This window comes from Styela clava, chromosome 1, assembly GCF_964204865.1.
Source record: "Styela clava chromosome 1, kaStyClav1.hap1.2, whole genome shotgun sequence".
Classification (NCBI taxonomy): Eukaryota; Metazoa; Chordata; class Ascidiacea; order Stolidobranchia; family Styelidae; genus Styela; species Styela clava.
The window spans coordinates 19,524,925-19,541,663 of record NC_135250.1 but is presented as its reverse complement, the minus strand read 5'-3'; the positions used below and the strand labels follow the sequence as shown (position 1 = coordinate 19,541,663).

The following is a 16,739-nucleotide window of genomic DNA, read 5'->3' as shown; positions in this document are numbered from 1 at the left end:
CTTCAGCCAATGGTAATTTCGGAGAAAACATTTTGCTACTACTATTACAGCCATCATAATAGATATTTGACGTCTAATTACTACGTACATATACGACCACTGGGAGTGTGTGGGGTGTACTACTTTCGAGTGTACATATGAAAAAATTTGAGCGATACAGAGAAGATTAGCATGGCCCCTGCGCAAGGATGACACGCACAATCGTGAAGCGTTCCTCTGTTTTGTGAGAAATCCCTAATTTCACTCAATTTCAGGAAAAAAGTGGAATATTACTAACAGTTCAATCTCTGTTCAATTAAACCAGGTAATTTGACTATTTCTCTAAAAAGTATGAATCGATGAGTGAAAATTCCAAGTTATAAACTTTCAAGCGATGGTAATATCATATATAACGGTTTGTTTCTCCTCTTAAACAGACATATCGTATTTAAATAAAATACCTTCAACCAATGGTCATTTCGGAGGAAATATTTTGCTACTACTAGTACAGCCACCATAATAGATATCTGACTTCTAATTACTACGTACATATACGACCACTGGGAGTGTGTGTAGTGTACTACTTTCGAGTGTACTTATGGAAAAAATGGAACAGTACAGGGAAGATTAGCATGGCCCCAGGGCAAGGATGACACGCACAATCGTGAAGCGTTCCTCTATTTTGTGGGAAATCTCTAATTTCACTCAATTTCAGGAAAAAAGTGGAATATTACTAAGAGTTAAATCTCTGTATAATTACACGAGTGAATTCGAGTATTCGTCCAAAAAGTAGGAATTGAAGAGTAAAAAGCCCAAATTATAAACTTTCAATCGATGGTAATATCATAAATACCGGTTTGTTTCTCCTCTTGAACAGACATATCGTATTTAAATTAAATACCTTCAACCAATGGTCATTTCGGAGGAAACATTTTGCTACTATTATTACAGCCACCATAATAGATATTTGACTTCTAATTACTACGTACATATACGACCACTGGGAGTGTGTGGAGTGTACTACTTTCGAGTGTACATATGAAAAAATTTGAGCGATACAGAGAAGATTAGCATGTCCCCTGCGAAAGGATGACACGCACAGTCGTGAAGCGTTTCTCTTTTTTATGGGAAATCTCTAATTTCACTCAATTTCAGGAAAAAAGTGGAATATTACGAACAGTTCAATCTCTGTTCAATTAAACCAGTTAATTTGACTATTTGTCTAAAAAGTATGAATCGATGAGTGAAAATTCCAAGTTATAAACTTTCAATCAATGGTAATATCATATATAACGGTTTGTTTCTCCTCTTAAACAGACATATCTTATTTAAATTAAATACCTTCAACCAATGGTAATTTCGGAGAAAACATTTTGCTACTACTTATACAGCCAACATAATAGATATTTGACTTCTAATTACTACGTACATATACGACCACTCGGAGTGTGTGGAGTGTACTACTTTCGAGTGTACATATGAAAAAAATTGAGCGATACAGAGAAGATTAGCATGTCCCCTGCGCAAGGATGACACGCACAATCGTGAAGCGCTCCTCTTTTTTGTGGGAAATCTCTAATTTCACTAAATTTCAGGAAAAAAGTGGGATATTACTAACAGTTCAATCTCTGTTCAATTAAACCAGTTAATTTGACTATTTGTCTAAAAAGTATGAATCGATGAGTGAAAAGTCTAAGTTATAAACTATCAATCAATGGTGATATTATATATTACGGTTTGTTTCACCTCTTAAACAGACATATCGTATTTAAATTAAATACCTTCAACCAATGGTAATTTCGGTGGAAACATTTTGCTACTACTGTTACAGCCACCATAATAGATATTTGACTTCTAATTACTACGTACATATACGACCACTCGGAGTGTGTGGAGTGTACTACTTTCGAGTGTACATATGAAAAAAATTGAGCGATACAGAGAAGATTAGCATGTCCTCTGCGAAAGGATGACACGCACAATCGTGAAGCGCTCCTCTTTTTTTGTGAGAAATCTCTAATTTCACTCAATTTCAGGAAAAAAGTGGAATATTACTAACAGTTCAATCTCTGTTCAATTAAACCAGTTAATTTGACTATTTGTCTAAAAAGTATGAATCGATGAGTGAAAATTCCAAGTTAAAAACTTTCAATCGATGGTAATATCATATATAACGGTTTGTTTCTCCTCTTAAACAGACATATCGTATTCAAATTAAATACCTTAAACCAATGGTCATTTCGGAGGAAATATTTTGCTACTACTAGTACAGCCACCATAATAGATATCTGACTTCTAATTACTACGTACATATACGACCACTGGGAGTGTGTGTAGTGTACTACTTTCGAGTGTACATATGAAAAAATTGGAACGATACAGAAAAGATTAGCATGGCCCCTACGCAAGGATGACACGCACAATCGTGAAGCGTTCCTCTATTTTTTGGGAAATCTCTAATTTTAATAAATTTTACGAAAAAAGTGAAATATTATTAACAGTTCAAACTCTGTTCTATTAAACCATTTAATTTGACTATTTGTCTAAAAAGTATGAATCGATGAGTGAAAAGTCTAAGTTATAAACTTTCAATCAATGGTAATATCATATATAACGGTTTGTTTCTCCTCTTAAACAGACATATCTTATTTAAATTAAATACCTTCAGCCAATGGTAATTTCGGAGAAAACATTTTGCTACTACTATTACAGCCATCATAATAGATATTTGACTTCTAATTACTACGTACATATACGACCACTGGGAGTGTGTGGAGTGTACTACTTTCGAGTGTACATATGAAAAAATTTGAGCGATACAGAGAAGATTAGCATGGCCCCTGCGCAAGGATGACACGCACAATCGTGAAGCGTTCCTCTGTTTTGTGAGAAATCCCTAATTTCACTCAATTTCAGGAAAAAAGTGGAATATTACTAACAGTTCAATCTCTGGTCTATTAAACCAGTTAATTTGACTATTTGTCTAAAAAGTATGAATCGATGAGTGAAAATTCCAAGTTATAAACTTTCAATCGATGGTAATATCATATATAACGGTTTGTTTCTCCTCTTAAACAGACATATCGTATTTAAATAAAATACCTTCAACCAATGGTCATTTCGGAGGAAATATTTTGCTACTACTAGTACAGCCACCATAATAGATATCTGACTTCAAATTACTACGTACATATACGACCACTGGGAGTGTGTGTAGTGTACTACTTTCGAGTGTACTTATGGAAAAAATGGAACAGTACAGGGAAGATTAGCATGGCCCCAGGGCAAGGATGACACGCACAATCGTGAAGCGTTCCTCTATTTTGTGGGAAATCTCTAATTTCACTCAATTTCAGGAAAAAAGTGGAATATTACTAAGAGTTAAATCTCTGTATAATTACACCAGTGAATTCGAGTATTCGTCCAAAAAGTAGGAATTGATGAGTAATAAGCCCAAATTATAAACTTTCAATCGATGGTAATATCATAAATACCGGTTTGTTTCTCCTCTTAAACAGACATATCGTATTTAAATTAAATACCTTCAACCAATGGTCATTTCGGAGGAAACATTTGGCTACTATTATTACAGCCACCATAATAGATATTTGACTTCTAATTACTACGTACATATACGACCACTGGGAGTGTGTGGAGTGTACTACTTTCGAGTGTACATATGAAAAAATTTGAGCGATACAGAGAAGATTAGCATGTCCCCTGCGAAAGGATGACACGCACAGTCGTGAAGCGTTTCTCTTTTTTGTGGGAAATCTCTAATTTCACTCAATTTCAGGAAAAAAGTGGAATATTACGAACAGTTCAATCTCTGTTCAATTAAACCAGTTAATTTGACTATTTGTCTAAAGAGTATGAATCGATGAGTGAAAATTCCAAGTTATAAACTTTCAATCGATGGTAATATCATATATAACGGTTTGTTTCTCCTCTTAAACAGACATATCGTATTTAAATTAAATACCTTATACCAATGGTCATTTCGGAGGAAATATTTTGCTACTACTATTACAGCCACCATAATAGATATTTGACTTCTAATTACTACGTACATATACGACCACTGGGAGTGTGTGTAGTGTACTACTTTCGAGTGTACATATGAAAAAATTGGAACGATACAGAGAAGATTAGCATGGCCCCTGCGCAAGGATGACACGCACAATCGTGAAGCGTTCCTCTATTTTGTGGGAAATCTCTAATTTTAATAAATTTTACGAAAAAAGTGGAATATTACTAACAGTTCAATCTCTGTTCAATTAAACCAGTTAATTTGACTATTTCTCTAAAAAGTATGAATCGATGAGTGAAAATTCCAAGTTATAAACTTTCAAGCGATGGTAATATCATATATAACGGTTTGTTTCTCCTCTTAAACAGACATATCGTATTTAAATTAAATACCTTCAACCAATGGTCATTTCGGAGGTAACATTTTGCTACTACTATTACAGCCATCATAATAGATATTTGACTTCTAATTACTACGTATATATACGACCACTGGGAGTGTGTGGAGTGTACTACTTTCGAGTGTACATATGAAAAAATTTGAGCGATACAGAGAAGATTAGCATGGCCCCTGCGCAAGGATGACACGCACAATCGTGAAGCGTTCCTCTGTTTTGTGAGAAATCCCTAATTTCACTCAATTTCAGGAAAAAAGTGGAATATTACTAACAGTTCAATCTCTGTTCTATTAAACCAGTTAATTTGACTATTTGTCTAAAAAGTATGAATCGATGAGTGAAAATTCCAAGTTATAAACTTTCAATCGATGGTAATATCATATATAACGGTTTGTTTCTCCTCTTAAACAGACATATCGTATTTAAATAAAATACCTTCAACCAATGGTCATTTCGGAGGAAATATTTTGCTACTACTAGTACAGCCACCATAATAGATATCTGACTTCAAATTACTACGTACATATACGACCACTGGGAGTGTGTGTAGTGTACTACTTTCGAGTGTACTTATGGAAAAAATGGAACAGTACAGGGAAGATTAGCATGGCCCCAGGGCAAGGATGACACGCACAATCGTGAAGCGTTCCTCTATTTTGTGGGAAATCTCTAATTTCACTCAATTTCAGGAAAAAAGTGGAATATTACTAAGAGTTAAATCTCTGTATAATTACACCAGTGAATTCGAGTATTCGTCCAAAAAGTAGGAATTGATGAGTAATAAGCCCAAATTATAAACTTTCAATCGATGGTAATATCATAAATACCGGTTTGTTTCTCCTCTTAAACAGACATATCGTATTTAAATTAAATACCTTCAACCAATGGTCATTTCGGAGGAAACATTTGGCTACTATTATTACAGCCACCATAATAGATATTTGACTTCTAATTACTACGTACATATACGACCACTGGGAGTGTGTGGAGTGTACTACTTTCGAGTGTACATATGAAAAAATTTGAGCGATACAGAGAAGATTAGCATGTCCCCTGCGAAAGGATGACACGCACAGTCGTGAAGCGTTTCTCTTTTTTGTGGGAAATCTCTAATTTCACTCAATTTCAGGAAAAAAGTGGAATATTACGAACAGTTCAATCTCTGTTCAATTAAACCAGTTAATTTGACTATTTGTCTAAAGAGTATGAATCGATGAGTGAAAATTCCAAGTTATAAACTTTCAATCGATGGTAATATCATATATAACGGTTTGTTTCTCCTCTTAAACAGACATATCGTATTTAAATTAAATACCTTATACCAATGGTCATTTCGGAGGAAATATTTTGCTACTACTATTACAGCCACCATAATAGATATTTGACTTCTAATTACTACGTACATATACGACCACTGGGAGTGTGTGTAGTGTACTACTTTCGAGTGTACATATGAAAAAATTGGAACGATACAGAGAAGATTAGCATGGCCCCTGCGCAAGGATGACACGCACAATCGTGAAGCGTTCCTCTATTTTGTGGGAAATCTCTAATTTTAATAAATTTTACGAAAAAAGTGGAATATTACTAACAGTTCAATCTCTGTTCAATTAAACCAGTTAATTTGACTATTTCTCTAAAAAGTATGAATCGATGAGTGAAAATTCCAAGTTATAAACTTTCAAGCGATGGTAATATCATATATAACGGTTTGTTTCTCCTCTTAAACAGACATATCGTATTTAAATTAAATACCTTCAACCAATGGTCATTTCGGAGGTAACATTTTGCTACTACTATTACAGCCACCATAATAGATATTTGACTTCTAATTTCTACGTACATATACGACTACTGGGAGTGTGTGGAGTGTACTAATTTCGAGTGTACTTATGAAAAAAATGGAACGATACATGGAAGATTAGAATGGCCCCTGGGTAAGGATGGCACGCACAATCGTGAAGCGTTCCTCTATTTTGTGGGAAATCTCTAATTTCACTCAATTTCAGGAAAAAAGTGGAATATTACTAAAAGTTCAATCTCTGTTTAATTACAGCAGTGAATTCGACTATTTGTCCAAAAAGTATGAATTGATGAGTAAAAAGCCCAAAATATAAACTTTCAATCGATGGTAATATCATATATACCGGTTTGTTTCTCCTCTTAAACAGACATATCGTATTTAAATTAAATACCTTCAACCAATGGTCATTTCGGAGGAAACATTTTGCTACTACTATTACAGCCACCATAATAGATATTTAACTTCTAATTACTACGTACATATACGACCACTTGGAGTATGTGAAGTGTACTACTTTCGAGTGTACATATGAAAAAATTGGAACGATACAGAGAAGATTAGCATGGCCCCTGCGCAAGAATGACACGCACAATCGTGAAGCGTTCCTCTATTTTTTGGAAAATCTCTAATTTTATTAAATTTTACGAAAAAAGTGAAATATTATTAACAGTTCAAACTCTGTTCAATTAAACCAGTTAATTTGACTATTTGTCTGAAAAGTATGAATCGATGAGTGAAAAGTCTAAGTTATGAACTTTCAATCAATTGTAATATTATATATTACGGTTTGTTTCTCTTCTTAAACAGACATATCGTATTTAAATTAAATACCTTCAACCAATGGTAATTTCGGTGGAAACATTTTGCTACTACTATTACAGCCACCATAATAGATATTTGACTTTTAATTACTACGTACATATACGACCACTCGGAGTGTGTGGAGTGTACTACTTTCGAGTGTACATATGAAAAAAATTGAGCGATACAGAGAAGATTAGCATGTCCCCTGCGCAAAGATGACACGCACAATCGTGAAGCGCTCCTCTTTTTTGTGGGAAATCTCTAATTTCACTCAATTTCAGGAAAGAAGTGGAATATTACTAACAGTTCAATCTCTATTCAATTAAACCAGTTAATTTGACTATTTGTCTAGAAAGTATGAATCGATGAGAGAAAATTCCAAGTTATAAACTTTCAATCGATGGTAATATCATACATAACGGTTTGTTTCTCCTCTTAAACAGACATATCGTATTTAAATTAAATACCTTAAACCAATGGTCATTTCGGAGGAAATATTTTGCTACTACTATTACAGCCACCATAATAGATATTTGACTTCTAATTACTACGTACATATACGACCACTGGGAGTGTGTGTAATGTACTACTTTCGAGTGTACATATGAAAAAATTGGAACGATACAGAGAAGATTAGCCTGGCCCCTGCGCAAGGATGACACGCACAATCGTGAAGCGTTCCTCTATTTTTTGGGGAAAAACGAAAAAAGTGAAATATTATTAACAGTTCAAACTCTGTTCTATTAAACCAGTTAATTTGACTATTTGTCTAAAAAGTATGAATCGATGAGTGAAAAGTCTAAGTTATAAACTTTCAATCAATGGTAATATCATATATAACGGTTTGTTTCTCCTCTTAAACAGACATATCCTATTTAAATTAAATACCTTCAACCAATGGTAATTTCGGAGAAAACATTTTGCTACTACTATTACAGCCATCATAATAGATATTTGACTTCTAATTACTACGTACATATACGACTACTGGGAGTGTGTGGAGTGTACTAATTTCGAGTGTACTTATGAAAAAAATGGAACGATACATGGAAGATTAGAATGGCCCCTGGGTAAGGATGGCACGCACAATCGTGAAGCGTTCCTCTATTTTGTGGGAAATCTCTAATTTCACTCAATTTCAGGAAAAAAGTGGAATATTACTAAAAGTTCAATCTCTGTTTAATTACAGCAGTGAATTCGACTATTTGTCCAAAAAGTATGAATTGATGAGTAAAAAGCCCAAAATATAAACTTTCAATCGATGGTAATATCATATATACCGGTTTGTTTCTCCTCTTAAACAGACATATCGTATTTAAATTAAATACCTTCAACCAATGGTCATTTCGGAGGAAACATTTTGCTACTACTATTACAGCCACCATAATAGATATTTAACTTCTAATTACTACGTACATATACGACAACTTGGAGTGTGTGAAGTGTACTACTTTCGAGTGTACATATGAAAAAATTGGAACGATACAGAGAAGATTAGCATGGCCCCTGCGCAAGGATGACATGCACAATCGTGAAGCGTTCCTCTATTTTTTGGAAAATCTCTAATTTTATTAAATTTTACGAAAAAAGTGAAATATTATTAACAGTTCAAACTCTGTTCAATTAAACCAGTTAATTTGACTATTTGTCTGAAAAGTATGAATCGATGAGTGAAAAGTCTAAGTTATAAACTTTCAATCAATGGTAATATTATATATTACGGTTTGTTTCTCTTCTTAAACAGACATATCGTATTTAAATTAAATACCTTCAACCAATGGTAATTTCGGTGGAAATATTTTGCTACTACTATTACAGCCACCATAATAGATATTTGACTTCTAATTACTACATACATATACGACCACTGGGAGTGTGTGTAGTGTACTACTTTCGAGTGTACATATGAAAAAATTGGAACGATACAGAGAAGATTAGCCTGGCCCCTGCGCAAGGATGACACGCACAATCGTGAAGCGTTCCTCTATTTTTTGGGAAATCTCTAATTTTAATAAATTTTACGAAAAAATTGGAATATTATTAACAGTTCAAACTCTGTTCTATTAAACCAGTAAATTTGACTATTTGTCTAAAAAGTATGAATCGATGAGTGAAAAGTCTAAGTTATAAACTTTCAATCAATGGTAATATCATATATAACGGTTTGTTTCTCCTCTTAAACAGACATATCTTATTTAAATTGAATACCTTCAACCAATGGTAATTTCGGAGAAAACATTTTGCTACTACTTATACAGCCAACATAATAGATATTTGACTTCTAATTACTACGTACATATACGACCACTCGGAGTGTGTGGAGTGTACTACTTTCGAGTGTACATATGAAAAAAATTGAGCGATACAGAGAAGATTAGCATGTCCCCTGCGCAAGGATGACACGCACAATCGTGAAGCGCTCCTCTTTTTTGTGGGAAATCTCTAATTTCACTAAATTTCAGGAAAAAAGTGGGATATTACTAACAGTTCAATCTCTGTTCAATTAAACCAGTTAATTTGACTATTTGTCTAAAAAGTATGAATCGATGAGTGAAAATTCCAAGTTATAAACTTTCAATCAATGGTAATATCATATATAACGGTTTGTTTCTCCTCTTAAACAGACATAACGTATTTAAATTAAATACCTTCAACCAAAGGTAATTTCGAAGGAAACGTTTTGCTACTACTATTACAGCCACCGTAATAGATATTTGACTTCTAATTACTACGTACACATACGACCACTGGGAGTGTGTGTAGTGTACTACTTTCGAGTGTACAAATGAAAAAATTGGAACGATACAGAGAAGATTAGCATGGCCCTTGCCCAAGGATAACACGCACAATCGTGAAGCGTTCCTCTATTTTTTGGGAAATCTCTAATTTTAATAAATTTTACGAAAAAAGTGAAATATTATTAACAGTTCAAACTCTGTTCTATTAAACCAGTTAATTTGACTATTTGTCTAAAAAGTATGAATCGATAAGTGAAAAGTCTAAGTTATAAACTTTCAATCAATGGTAATATCATATATAACGGTTTGTTTCTCCTCTTAAACAGACATATCTTATTTAAATTAAATACCTTCAACCAATGGTAATTTCGGAGAAAACATTTTGCTACTACTATTACAGCCATCATAATAGATATTTGACTTCTAATTACTACGTACATATACGACTACTGGGAGTGTGTGGAGTGTACTAATTTCGAGTGTACTTATGAAAAAAATGGAACGATACATGGAAGATTAGAATGGCCCCTGGGTAAGGATGGCACGCACAATCGTGAAGCGTTCCTCTATTTTGTGGGAAATCTCTAATTTCACTCAATTTCAGGAAAAAAGTGGAATATTACTAAAAGTTCAATCTCTGTTTAATTACAGCAGTGAATTCGACTATTTGTCCAAAAAGTATGAATTGATGAGTAAAAAGCCCAAAATATAAACTTTCAATCGATGGTAATATCATATATACCGGTTTGTTTCTCCTCTTAAACAGACATATCGTATTTAAATTAAATACCTTCAACCAATGGTCATTTCGGAGGAAACATTTTGCTACTACTATTACAGCCACCATAATAGATATTTAACTTCTAATTACTACGTACATATACGACCACTTGGAGTATGTGAAGTGTACTACTTTCGAGTGTACATATGAAAAAATTGGAACGATACAGAGAAGATTAGCATGGCCCCTGCGCAAGGATGATATGCACAATCGTGAAGCGTTCCTCTATTTTTTGGAAAATCTCTAATTTTATTAAATTTTACGAAAAAAGTGAAATATTATTAACAGTTCAAACTCTGTTCAATTAAACCAGTTAATTTGACTATTTGTCTGAAAAGTATGAATCGATGAGTGAAAAGTCTAAGTTATAAACTTTCAATCAATGGTAATATTATATATTACGGTTTGTTTCTCTTCTTAAACAGACATATCGTATTTAAATTAAATACCTTCAACCAATGGTAATTTCGGTGGAAACATTTTGCTACTACTATTACAGCCACCATAATAGATATTTGACTTTTAATTACTACGTACATATACGACCACTCGGAGTGTGTGGAGTGTACTACTTTCGAGTGTACATATGAAAAAAATTGAGCGATACAGAGAAGATTAGCATGTCCCCTGCGCAAGGATGACACGCACAATCGTGAAGCGCTCCTCTTTTTTGTGGGAAATCTCTAATTTCACTCAATTTCAGGAAAAAAGTGGAATATTACTAACAGTTCAATCTCTGTTCAATTAAACCAGTTAATTTGACTATTTTTCTAGAAAGTATGAATCGATGAGAGAAAATTCCAAGTTATAAACTTTCAATCGATGGTAATATCATACATAACGGTTTGTTTCTCCTCTTAAACAGACATATCGTATTTAAATTAAATACCTTAAACCAATGGTCATTTCGGAGGAAATATTTTGCTACTACTATTACAGCCACCATAATAGATATTTGACTTCTAATTACTACGTACATATACGACCACTGGGAGTGTGTGTAGTGTACTACTTTCGAGTGTACATATGAAAAAATTGGAACGATACAGAGAAGATTAGCCTGGCCCCTGCGCAAGGATGACACGCACAATCGTGAAGCGTTCCTCTATTTTTTGGGAAATCTCTAATTTTAATAAATTTTACGAAAAAATTGAAATATTATTAACAGTTCAAACTCTGTTCTATTAAACCAGTAAATTTGACTATTTGTCTAAAAAGTATGAATCGATGAGTGAAAAGTCTAAGTTATAAACTTTCAATCAATGGTAATATCATATATAACGGTTTGTTTCTCCTCTTAAACAGACATATCTTATTTAAATTAAATACCTTCAACCAATGGTAATTTCGGAGAAAACATTTTGCTACTACTTATACAGCCAACATAATAGATATTTGACTTCTAATTACTACGTACATATACGACCACTCGGAGTGTGTGGAGTGTACTACTTTCGAGTGTACATATGAAAAAAATTGAGCGATACAGAGAAGATTAGCATGTCCCCTGCGCAAGGATGACACGCACAATCGTGAAGCGCTCCTCTTTTTTGTGGGAAATCTCTAATTTCACTAAATTTCAGGAAAAAAGTGGAATATTACTAACAGTTCAATCTCTGTTCAATTAAACCAGTTAATTTGACTATTTCTCCAAAAAGTATGAATCGATGAGTGAAAATTCCAAGTTATAAACTTTCAATCGATGGTAATATCATATATAACGGTTTGTTTCTCCTCTTAAACAGACATATCGTATTTAAATTAAATACCTTAAACCAATGGTCATTTCGGAGGAAATATTTTTCTACTACTATTACAGCCACCATAATAGATATTTGACTTCTAATTACTACGTACATATACGACCACTGGGAGTATGTGAAGTGTACTACTTTCGAGTGTACATATGAAAAAATTGGAACGATACAGAGAAGATTAGCATGGCCCCTGCGCAAGGATGACACGCACAATCGTGAAGCATTCCTCTATTTTTTGGGAAATCTTTAATTTTAATAAATTTTACGAAAAAAGTGAAATATTATTAACAGTTCAAACTCTGTTCAATTAAACCAGTTAATTTGACTATTTGTCTAGAAAGTATGAATCGATGAGTGAAAAGTCTAAGTTATAAACTTTCAATCAATGATAATATTATATATTACGGTTTTTTTCTCCTCTTAAACAGACATATCGTATTTAAATTAAATACCTTCAACCAATGGTAATTTCGGTGGAAACATTTTGCTACTACTATTACAGCCATCATAGTAGATATTTGACTTCTAATTACTACGTATATATACGACCACTGGGAGTGTGTGGAGTGTACTACTTTCGAGTGTACATATAAAAAAATTTGAGCGATACAGACAAGATTAGCATGTCCCCTGCGCAAGGATGACACGCACAATCGTGATGCGTTCCTATTTTTTGTGGGAAATCTCTAATTTCACTCAATTTCAGGAAAAAAGTGGAATATTACTAACAGTTCAATCTCTGTTCAATTAAACCAGGTAATTTGACTATTTCTCTAAAAAGTATGAATCGATGAGTGAAAATTCCAAGTTATAAACTTTCAATCGATGGTAATATCATATATAACGGTTTGTTTCTCCTCTTAAACAGACATATCGTATTTAAATTAAATACCTTCAATCAATGGTCATTTCGGAGGAAATATTTTGCTACTACTATTACAGCCACCATAATAGATATTTGACTTCTAATTACTACGTACATATACGACCACTGGGAGTATGTGAAGTGTACTACTTTCGAGTGTACATATGAAAAAATTGGAACGATACAGAGAAGATTAGCATGGCCCCTGCGCAAGGATGACACGCACAATCGTGAAGCATTCCTCTATTTTTTGGGAAATCTCTAATTTCAATAAATTTTACGAAAAAAGTGAAATATTATTAACAGTTCAAACTCTGTTCAATTAAACCAGTTAATTTGACTATTTGTCTAAAAAGTATGAATCGATGAGTGAAAAGTCTAAGTTATAAACTTTCAATCAATGGTAATATTATATATTACGGTTTTTTTCTCCTCTTAAACAGACATATCCTATTTAAATTAAATACCTTCAACCAATGGTAATTTCGGTGGAAACATTTTGCTACTACTATTACAGCCATCATAGTAGATATTTGACTTCTAATTACTACGTATATATACGACCACTGGGAGTGTGTGGAGTGTACTACTTTCGAGTGTACATATGAAAAAATTTGAGCGATACAGACAAGATTAGCATGTCCCCTGCGCAAGGATGACACGCACAATCGTGAAGCGTTCCTCTATTTTTTGGGAAATCTCTAATTTTAATAAATTTTACGAAAAAAGTGAAATATTATTAACAGTTCAATCTCTGTTCAATTAAACCAGTTAATTTGACTATTTGTCTAAAAAGTATGAATCGATGAGTGAAAAGTCTAAGTTATAAACTTTCAATCAATGGTAATATTACATATTACGGTTTTTTCTCCTTTTAAACAGACATATCGTATTTAAATTAAATACCTTCAACCAATGGTAATTTCGGTGGAAACATTTTGCTACTACTATTACAGCCATCATAGTAGATATTGGACTTCTAATTACTACGTACATATACGACCACTGGGAGTGTGTGGAGTGTACTACTTTCGAGTGTACATATGAAAAATTTGAGCGATACAGAGAAGATTAGCATGTCCCCTGCGCAAGGATGACACGCACAATCGTGAAGCGTTCCTATTTTTTGTAGGAAATCTCTAATTTCACTCAATTTCAGGAAAAAAGTGGAATATTACTAACAGTTCAATCTCTGTTCAATTAAACCAGTTAATTTGACTATTTCTCTAAAAAGTATGAATCGATGAGTGAAAAATCCAAGTTATAAACTTTCAATCGATGGTAATATCATATATAACGGTTTGTTTCTCCTCTTAAACAGACATATCGTATTTAAATTAAATACCTTCAACCAATGGTAATTTCGGAGGAAACATTTTGCTACTACTATTACAGCCACCATAATAGATATTGGACTTCTAATTACTACGTACATATACGACCACTGGGAGTGTGTGGAGTGTACTACTTTCGAGTGTACTTATGAAAAAAATGGAACGATACAGGGAAGATTAGCATGGCCCCTGGGCAAGGATGGCACGCACAATCGTGAAGCGTTCCTCTATTTTGTGGGAAATCTCTAATTTCAATCAATTTCAAGAAAAAAGTGGAATATTACTAAGAGTTCAATCTCTGTTTAATTACACCAGTGTCGAATGACTATTTGTCCAAAAAGTATGAATTGATGAGTAAAAAGCCCAAATTATAAACTTTCAATCGATGGTAATATCATATATACCGGTTTGTTTCTCCTCTTAAACAGACATATCGTATTTAAATTAAATACCTTCAACCAATGGTAATTTCGGTGGAAACATTTTGCTACTACTATTACAGCCATCATAGTAGATATTTGACTTCTAATTACTACGTACATATACGACCACTGGGAGCGTGTGGAGTGTACTACTTTCGAGTGTACATATGAAAAAATTTGAGCGATACAGACAAGATTAGCATGTCCCCTGCGCAAGGATGACACGCACAATCGTGAAGCGTTCCTCTTTTTTTGTGGGAAATCTCTAATTTCACTCAATTTCAGGAAAAGTGTGGAATATTACTAACAGTTCAATCTCTGTTCAATTAAACCAGTTAATTTGACTATTTGTCTGAAAAGTATGAATCGATGAGTGAAAATTCCAAGTTATAAACTTTCAATCGATGGTAATATCATATATAACGGTTTGTTTCTCCTCTTAAACAGACATATCGTATTTAAATTAAATACCTTCAACCAATGGTCATTTCGGAGGATATATTTTGCTACTACTATTACAGCCACCATAATAGATAATTGACTTCTAATTACTACGTACATATACGACCACTGGGAGTGTGTAGAGTGTACTACTTTCCAGTGTACTTATGAAAAGAATGGAACGATACAGGGAAGATTAGCATGGCCCCTGGGCGAGGATGGCACGCACAATCGTGAAGCGTTCCTCTATTTTGTGGGAAATCTCTAATTTCAATCAATTTCAGGAAAAAAGTGGAATATTACTAAGAGTTCAATCTCTGTTTAATTACACCAGTGTCGAATGACTATTTGTCCAAAAAGTATGAGTTGATGAGTAAAAAGCCCAAATTATAAACTTTCAATCGATGGTAATATCATATATACCGGTTTGTTTCTCCTCTTAAACAGACATATCGTATTTAAATTAAATACCTTGAACCAATGGTCATTTCGGAGGAAACATTTTGCTACTACTATTACAGCCACCATAATAGATATTTGACTTCTAATTACTTCGTACATATACGACCACTGGGAGTGTGTGGAGTGTACTACTTTCGAGTGTACTTAAGAAAAAAATGGAACGATACAGGGAAGATTAGCATGGCCCCTGGGCAAGGATGGCACGCACAATCGTGAAGCGTTCCTCTTTTTTGTGGGAAATCTCTAATTGCACTCAATTTCAGGAAAAAAGTGGAATATTACTAACAGTTCAATCTCTGTTCAATTAAACCAGTTAATTTGACTATTTGTCTAAAAAATATGAATCGATGAGTGAAAATTCCACGTTATAAACTTTCAATCGATGGTAATATCATATATAACGGTTTGTTTCTCCTCTTAAACAGACATATCGTATTTAAATTAAATACCTTAAACCAATGGTCATTTCGGAGGAAATATTTTGCTACTACTATTACAGCCACCATAATAGATATTTGACTTCTAATTACTACGTACATATACGACCACTGGGAGTGTGTGTAGTGTACTACTTTCGAGTGTACATATGAAAAAATTGGAACGATACAGAGAAGATTAGCATGGCCCATGCGCAAGGATGACACGCGCAATCGTGAAGCGTTCCTCTATTTTTTGGGAAATCTCTAATTTTAATAAATTTTACGAAAAAAGTGAAATATTATTAACAGTTCAAACTCTGTTCTATTAAACCAGTTAATTTGACTATTTGTCTGAGAAGTATGAATCGATGAGTGAAAAGTCTAGGTATAAACTTTCAATCAATGGTAATATCATATATAACGGTTTGTTTCTCCTCTTAAACAGACATATCGTATTTGAACTAAATACCTTCAACCAATGGTCATTTCGGAGGAAACATTTTGCT

At 33.6% G+C, this 16,739-nt stretch overlaps 38 non-coding genes across 38 annotated transcripts; all 38 read left to right on the top strand.

Moving 5' to 3' along the window:
- Nucleotides 1-116: 116 nt before the first annotated feature.
- Nucleotides 117-223, top strand: LOC144429732 (U6 spliceosomal RNA). Its single transcript, XR_013479047.1, has one exon. It is a non-coding gene; the product is annotated as a U6 spliceosomal RNA (small nuclear RNA).
- Nucleotides 224-556: 333 nt separating this feature from the next.
- LOC144430385 (U6 spliceosomal RNA) lies at nucleotides 557-663 on the top strand. The gene has a single exon (XR_013479511.1). It is a non-coding gene; the product is annotated as a U6 spliceosomal RNA (small nuclear RNA).
- A 333-nt stretch (nucleotides 664-996) lies between these two features.
- On the top strand, nucleotides 997-1,103 carry LOC144429892 (U6 spliceosomal RNA). The gene has a single exon (XR_013479145.1). It is a non-coding gene; the product is annotated as a U6 spliceosomal RNA (small nuclear RNA).
- A 333-nt stretch (nucleotides 1,104-1,436) lies between these two features.
- Nucleotides 1,437-1,543, top strand: LOC144429848 (U6 spliceosomal RNA). The gene has a single exon (XR_013479104.1). It is a non-coding gene; the product is annotated as a U6 spliceosomal RNA (small nuclear RNA).
- Nucleotides 1,544-1,876: 333 nt separating this feature from the next.
- LOC144430205 (U6 spliceosomal RNA) lies at nucleotides 1,877-1,983 on the top strand. Its single transcript, XR_013479366.1, has one exon. It is a non-coding gene; the product is annotated as a U6 spliceosomal RNA (small nuclear RNA).
- A 334-nt stretch (nucleotides 1,984-2,317) lies between these two features.
- LOC144429745 (U6 spliceosomal RNA) lies at nucleotides 2,318-2,424 on the top strand. Its single transcript, XR_013479057.1, has one exon. It is a non-coding gene; the product is annotated as a U6 spliceosomal RNA (small nuclear RNA).
- Nucleotides 2,425-2,757: 333 nt separating this feature from the next.
- LOC144429728 (U6 spliceosomal RNA) lies at nucleotides 2,758-2,864 on the top strand. Its single transcript, XR_013479046.1, has one exon. It is a non-coding gene; the product is annotated as a U6 spliceosomal RNA (small nuclear RNA).
- Nucleotides 2,865-3,197: 333 nt separating this feature from the next.
- On the top strand, nucleotides 3,198-3,304 carry LOC144430383 (U6 spliceosomal RNA). The gene has a single exon (XR_013479510.1). It is a non-coding gene; the product is annotated as a U6 spliceosomal RNA (small nuclear RNA).
- A 333-nt stretch (nucleotides 3,305-3,637) lies between these two features.
- LOC144429890 (U6 spliceosomal RNA) lies at nucleotides 3,638-3,744 on the top strand. Its single transcript, XR_013479144.1, has one exon. It is a non-coding gene; the product is annotated as a U6 spliceosomal RNA (small nuclear RNA).
- Nucleotides 3,745-4,077: 333 nt separating this feature from the next.
- Nucleotides 4,078-4,184, top strand: LOC144430591 (U6 spliceosomal RNA). The gene has a single exon (XR_013479620.1). It is a non-coding gene; the product is annotated as a U6 spliceosomal RNA (small nuclear RNA).
- A 333-nt stretch (nucleotides 4,185-4,517) lies between these two features.
- On the top strand, nucleotides 4,518-4,624 carry LOC144429725 (U6 spliceosomal RNA). Its single transcript, XR_013479043.1, has one exon. It is a non-coding gene; the product is annotated as a U6 spliceosomal RNA (small nuclear RNA).
- A 333-nt stretch (nucleotides 4,625-4,957) lies between these two features.
- Nucleotides 4,958-5,064, top strand: LOC144430380 (U6 spliceosomal RNA). The gene has a single exon (XR_013479507.1). It is a non-coding gene; the product is annotated as a U6 spliceosomal RNA (small nuclear RNA).
- Nucleotides 5,065-5,397: 333 nt separating this feature from the next.
- On the top strand, nucleotides 5,398-5,504 carry LOC144429887 (U6 spliceosomal RNA). The gene has a single exon (XR_013479143.1). It is a non-coding gene; the product is annotated as a U6 spliceosomal RNA (small nuclear RNA).
- A 333-nt stretch (nucleotides 5,505-5,837) lies between these two features.
- LOC144430587 (U6 spliceosomal RNA) lies at nucleotides 5,838-5,944 on the top strand. The gene has a single exon (XR_013479619.1). It is a non-coding gene; the product is annotated as a U6 spliceosomal RNA (small nuclear RNA).
- A 333-nt stretch (nucleotides 5,945-6,277) lies between these two features.
- LOC144430486 (U6 spliceosomal RNA) lies at nucleotides 6,278-6,384 on the top strand. The gene has a single exon (XR_013479560.1). It is a non-coding gene; the product is annotated as a U6 spliceosomal RNA (small nuclear RNA).
- A 333-nt stretch (nucleotides 6,385-6,717) lies between these two features.
- On the top strand, nucleotides 6,718-6,824 carry LOC144429614 (U6 spliceosomal RNA). Its single transcript, XR_013478909.1, has one exon. It is a non-coding gene; the product is annotated as a U6 spliceosomal RNA (small nuclear RNA).
- Nucleotides 6,825-7,157: 333 nt separating this feature from the next.
- Nucleotides 7,158-7,264, top strand: LOC144429972 (U6 spliceosomal RNA). Its single transcript, XR_013479213.1, has one exon. It is a non-coding gene; the product is annotated as a U6 spliceosomal RNA (small nuclear RNA).
- Nucleotides 7,265-7,597: 333 nt separating this feature from the next.
- On the top strand, nucleotides 7,598-7,704 carry LOC144429651 (U6 spliceosomal RNA). The gene has a single exon (XR_013478950.1). It is a non-coding gene; the product is annotated as a U6 spliceosomal RNA (small nuclear RNA).
- Nucleotides 7,705-8,018: 314 nt separating this feature from the next.
- Nucleotides 8,019-8,125, top strand: LOC144430485 (U6 spliceosomal RNA). Its single transcript, XR_013479559.1, has one exon. It is a non-coding gene; the product is annotated as a U6 spliceosomal RNA (small nuclear RNA).
- Nucleotides 8,126-8,458: 333 nt separating this feature from the next.
- On the top strand, nucleotides 8,459-8,565 carry LOC144429576 (U6 spliceosomal RNA). Its single transcript, XR_013478875.1, has one exon. It is a non-coding gene; the product is annotated as a U6 spliceosomal RNA (small nuclear RNA).
- Nucleotides 8,566-8,898: 333 nt separating this feature from the next.
- Nucleotides 8,899-9,005, top strand: LOC144429650 (U6 spliceosomal RNA). The gene has a single exon (XR_013478949.1). It is a non-coding gene; the product is annotated as a U6 spliceosomal RNA (small nuclear RNA).
- Nucleotides 9,006-9,338: 333 nt separating this feature from the next.
- Nucleotides 9,339-9,445, top strand: LOC144429847 (U6 spliceosomal RNA). The gene has a single exon (XR_013479103.1). It is a non-coding gene; the product is annotated as a U6 spliceosomal RNA (small nuclear RNA).
- A 333-nt stretch (nucleotides 9,446-9,778) lies between these two features.
- Nucleotides 9,779-9,885, top strand: LOC144429904 (U6 spliceosomal RNA). Its single transcript, XR_013479160.1, has one exon. It is a non-coding gene; the product is annotated as a U6 spliceosomal RNA (small nuclear RNA).
- A 333-nt stretch (nucleotides 9,886-10,218) lies between these two features.
- Nucleotides 10,219-10,325, top strand: LOC144430483 (U6 spliceosomal RNA). Its single transcript, XR_013479558.1, has one exon. It is a non-coding gene; the product is annotated as a U6 spliceosomal RNA (small nuclear RNA).
- A 333-nt stretch (nucleotides 10,326-10,658) lies between these two features.
- LOC144429611 (U6 spliceosomal RNA) lies at nucleotides 10,659-10,765 on the top strand. The gene has a single exon (XR_013478906.1). It is a non-coding gene; the product is annotated as a U6 spliceosomal RNA (small nuclear RNA).
- Nucleotides 10,766-11,098: 333 nt separating this feature from the next.
- Nucleotides 11,099-11,205, top strand: LOC144429845 (U6 spliceosomal RNA). Its single transcript, XR_013479102.1, has one exon. It is a non-coding gene; the product is annotated as a U6 spliceosomal RNA (small nuclear RNA).
- Nucleotides 11,206-11,538: 333 nt separating this feature from the next.
- Nucleotides 11,539-11,645, top strand: LOC144429647 (U6 spliceosomal RNA). The gene has a single exon (XR_013478947.1). It is a non-coding gene; the product is annotated as a U6 spliceosomal RNA (small nuclear RNA).
- Nucleotides 11,646-11,978: 333 nt separating this feature from the next.
- Nucleotides 11,979-12,085, top strand: LOC144429844 (U6 spliceosomal RNA). Its single transcript, XR_013479101.1, has one exon. It is a non-coding gene; the product is annotated as a U6 spliceosomal RNA (small nuclear RNA).
- A 333-nt stretch (nucleotides 12,086-12,418) lies between these two features.
- LOC144429528 (U6 spliceosomal RNA) lies at nucleotides 12,419-12,525 on the top strand. Its single transcript, XR_013478828.1, has one exon. It is a non-coding gene; the product is annotated as a U6 spliceosomal RNA (small nuclear RNA).
- Nucleotides 12,526-12,858: 333 nt separating this feature from the next.
- Nucleotides 12,859-12,965, top strand: LOC144429948 (U6 spliceosomal RNA). Its single transcript, XR_013479194.1, has one exon. It is a non-coding gene; the product is annotated as a U6 spliceosomal RNA (small nuclear RNA).
- Nucleotides 12,966-13,298: 333 nt separating this feature from the next.
- On the top strand, nucleotides 13,299-13,405 carry LOC144429526 (U6 spliceosomal RNA). Its single transcript, XR_013478826.1, has one exon. It is a non-coding gene; the product is annotated as a U6 spliceosomal RNA (small nuclear RNA).
- A 333-nt stretch (nucleotides 13,406-13,738) lies between these two features.
- Nucleotides 13,739-13,845, top strand: LOC144430061 (U6 spliceosomal RNA). The gene has a single exon (XR_013479312.1). It is a non-coding gene; the product is annotated as a U6 spliceosomal RNA (small nuclear RNA).
- A 332-nt stretch (nucleotides 13,846-14,177) lies between these two features.
- On the top strand, nucleotides 14,178-14,283 carry LOC144429858 (U6 spliceosomal RNA). The gene has a single exon (XR_013479114.1). It is a non-coding gene; the product is annotated as a U6 spliceosomal RNA (small nuclear RNA).
- Nucleotides 14,284-14,616: 333 nt separating this feature from the next.
- LOC144430127 (U6 spliceosomal RNA) lies at nucleotides 14,617-14,723 on the top strand. The gene has a single exon (XR_013479349.1). It is a non-coding gene; the product is annotated as a U6 spliceosomal RNA (small nuclear RNA).
- Nucleotides 14,724-15,057: 334 nt separating this feature from the next.
- LOC144429906 (U6 spliceosomal RNA) lies at nucleotides 15,058-15,164 on the top strand. Its single transcript, XR_013479161.1, has one exon. It is a non-coding gene; the product is annotated as a U6 spliceosomal RNA (small nuclear RNA).
- Nucleotides 15,165-15,498: 334 nt separating this feature from the next.
- LOC144430419 (U6 spliceosomal RNA) lies at nucleotides 15,499-15,605 on the top strand. Its single transcript, XR_013479530.1, has one exon. It is a non-coding gene; the product is annotated as a U6 spliceosomal RNA (small nuclear RNA).
- A 334-nt stretch (nucleotides 15,606-15,939) lies between these two features.
- LOC144430007 (U6 spliceosomal RNA) lies at nucleotides 15,940-16,046 on the top strand. The gene has a single exon (XR_013479258.1). It is a non-coding gene; the product is annotated as a U6 spliceosomal RNA (small nuclear RNA).
- Nucleotides 16,047-16,379: 333 nt separating this feature from the next.
- On the top strand, nucleotides 16,380-16,486 carry LOC144429636 (U6 spliceosomal RNA). The gene has a single exon (XR_013478935.1). It is a non-coding gene; the product is annotated as a U6 spliceosomal RNA (small nuclear RNA).
- Nucleotides 16,487-16,739: the final 253 nt, after the last annotated feature.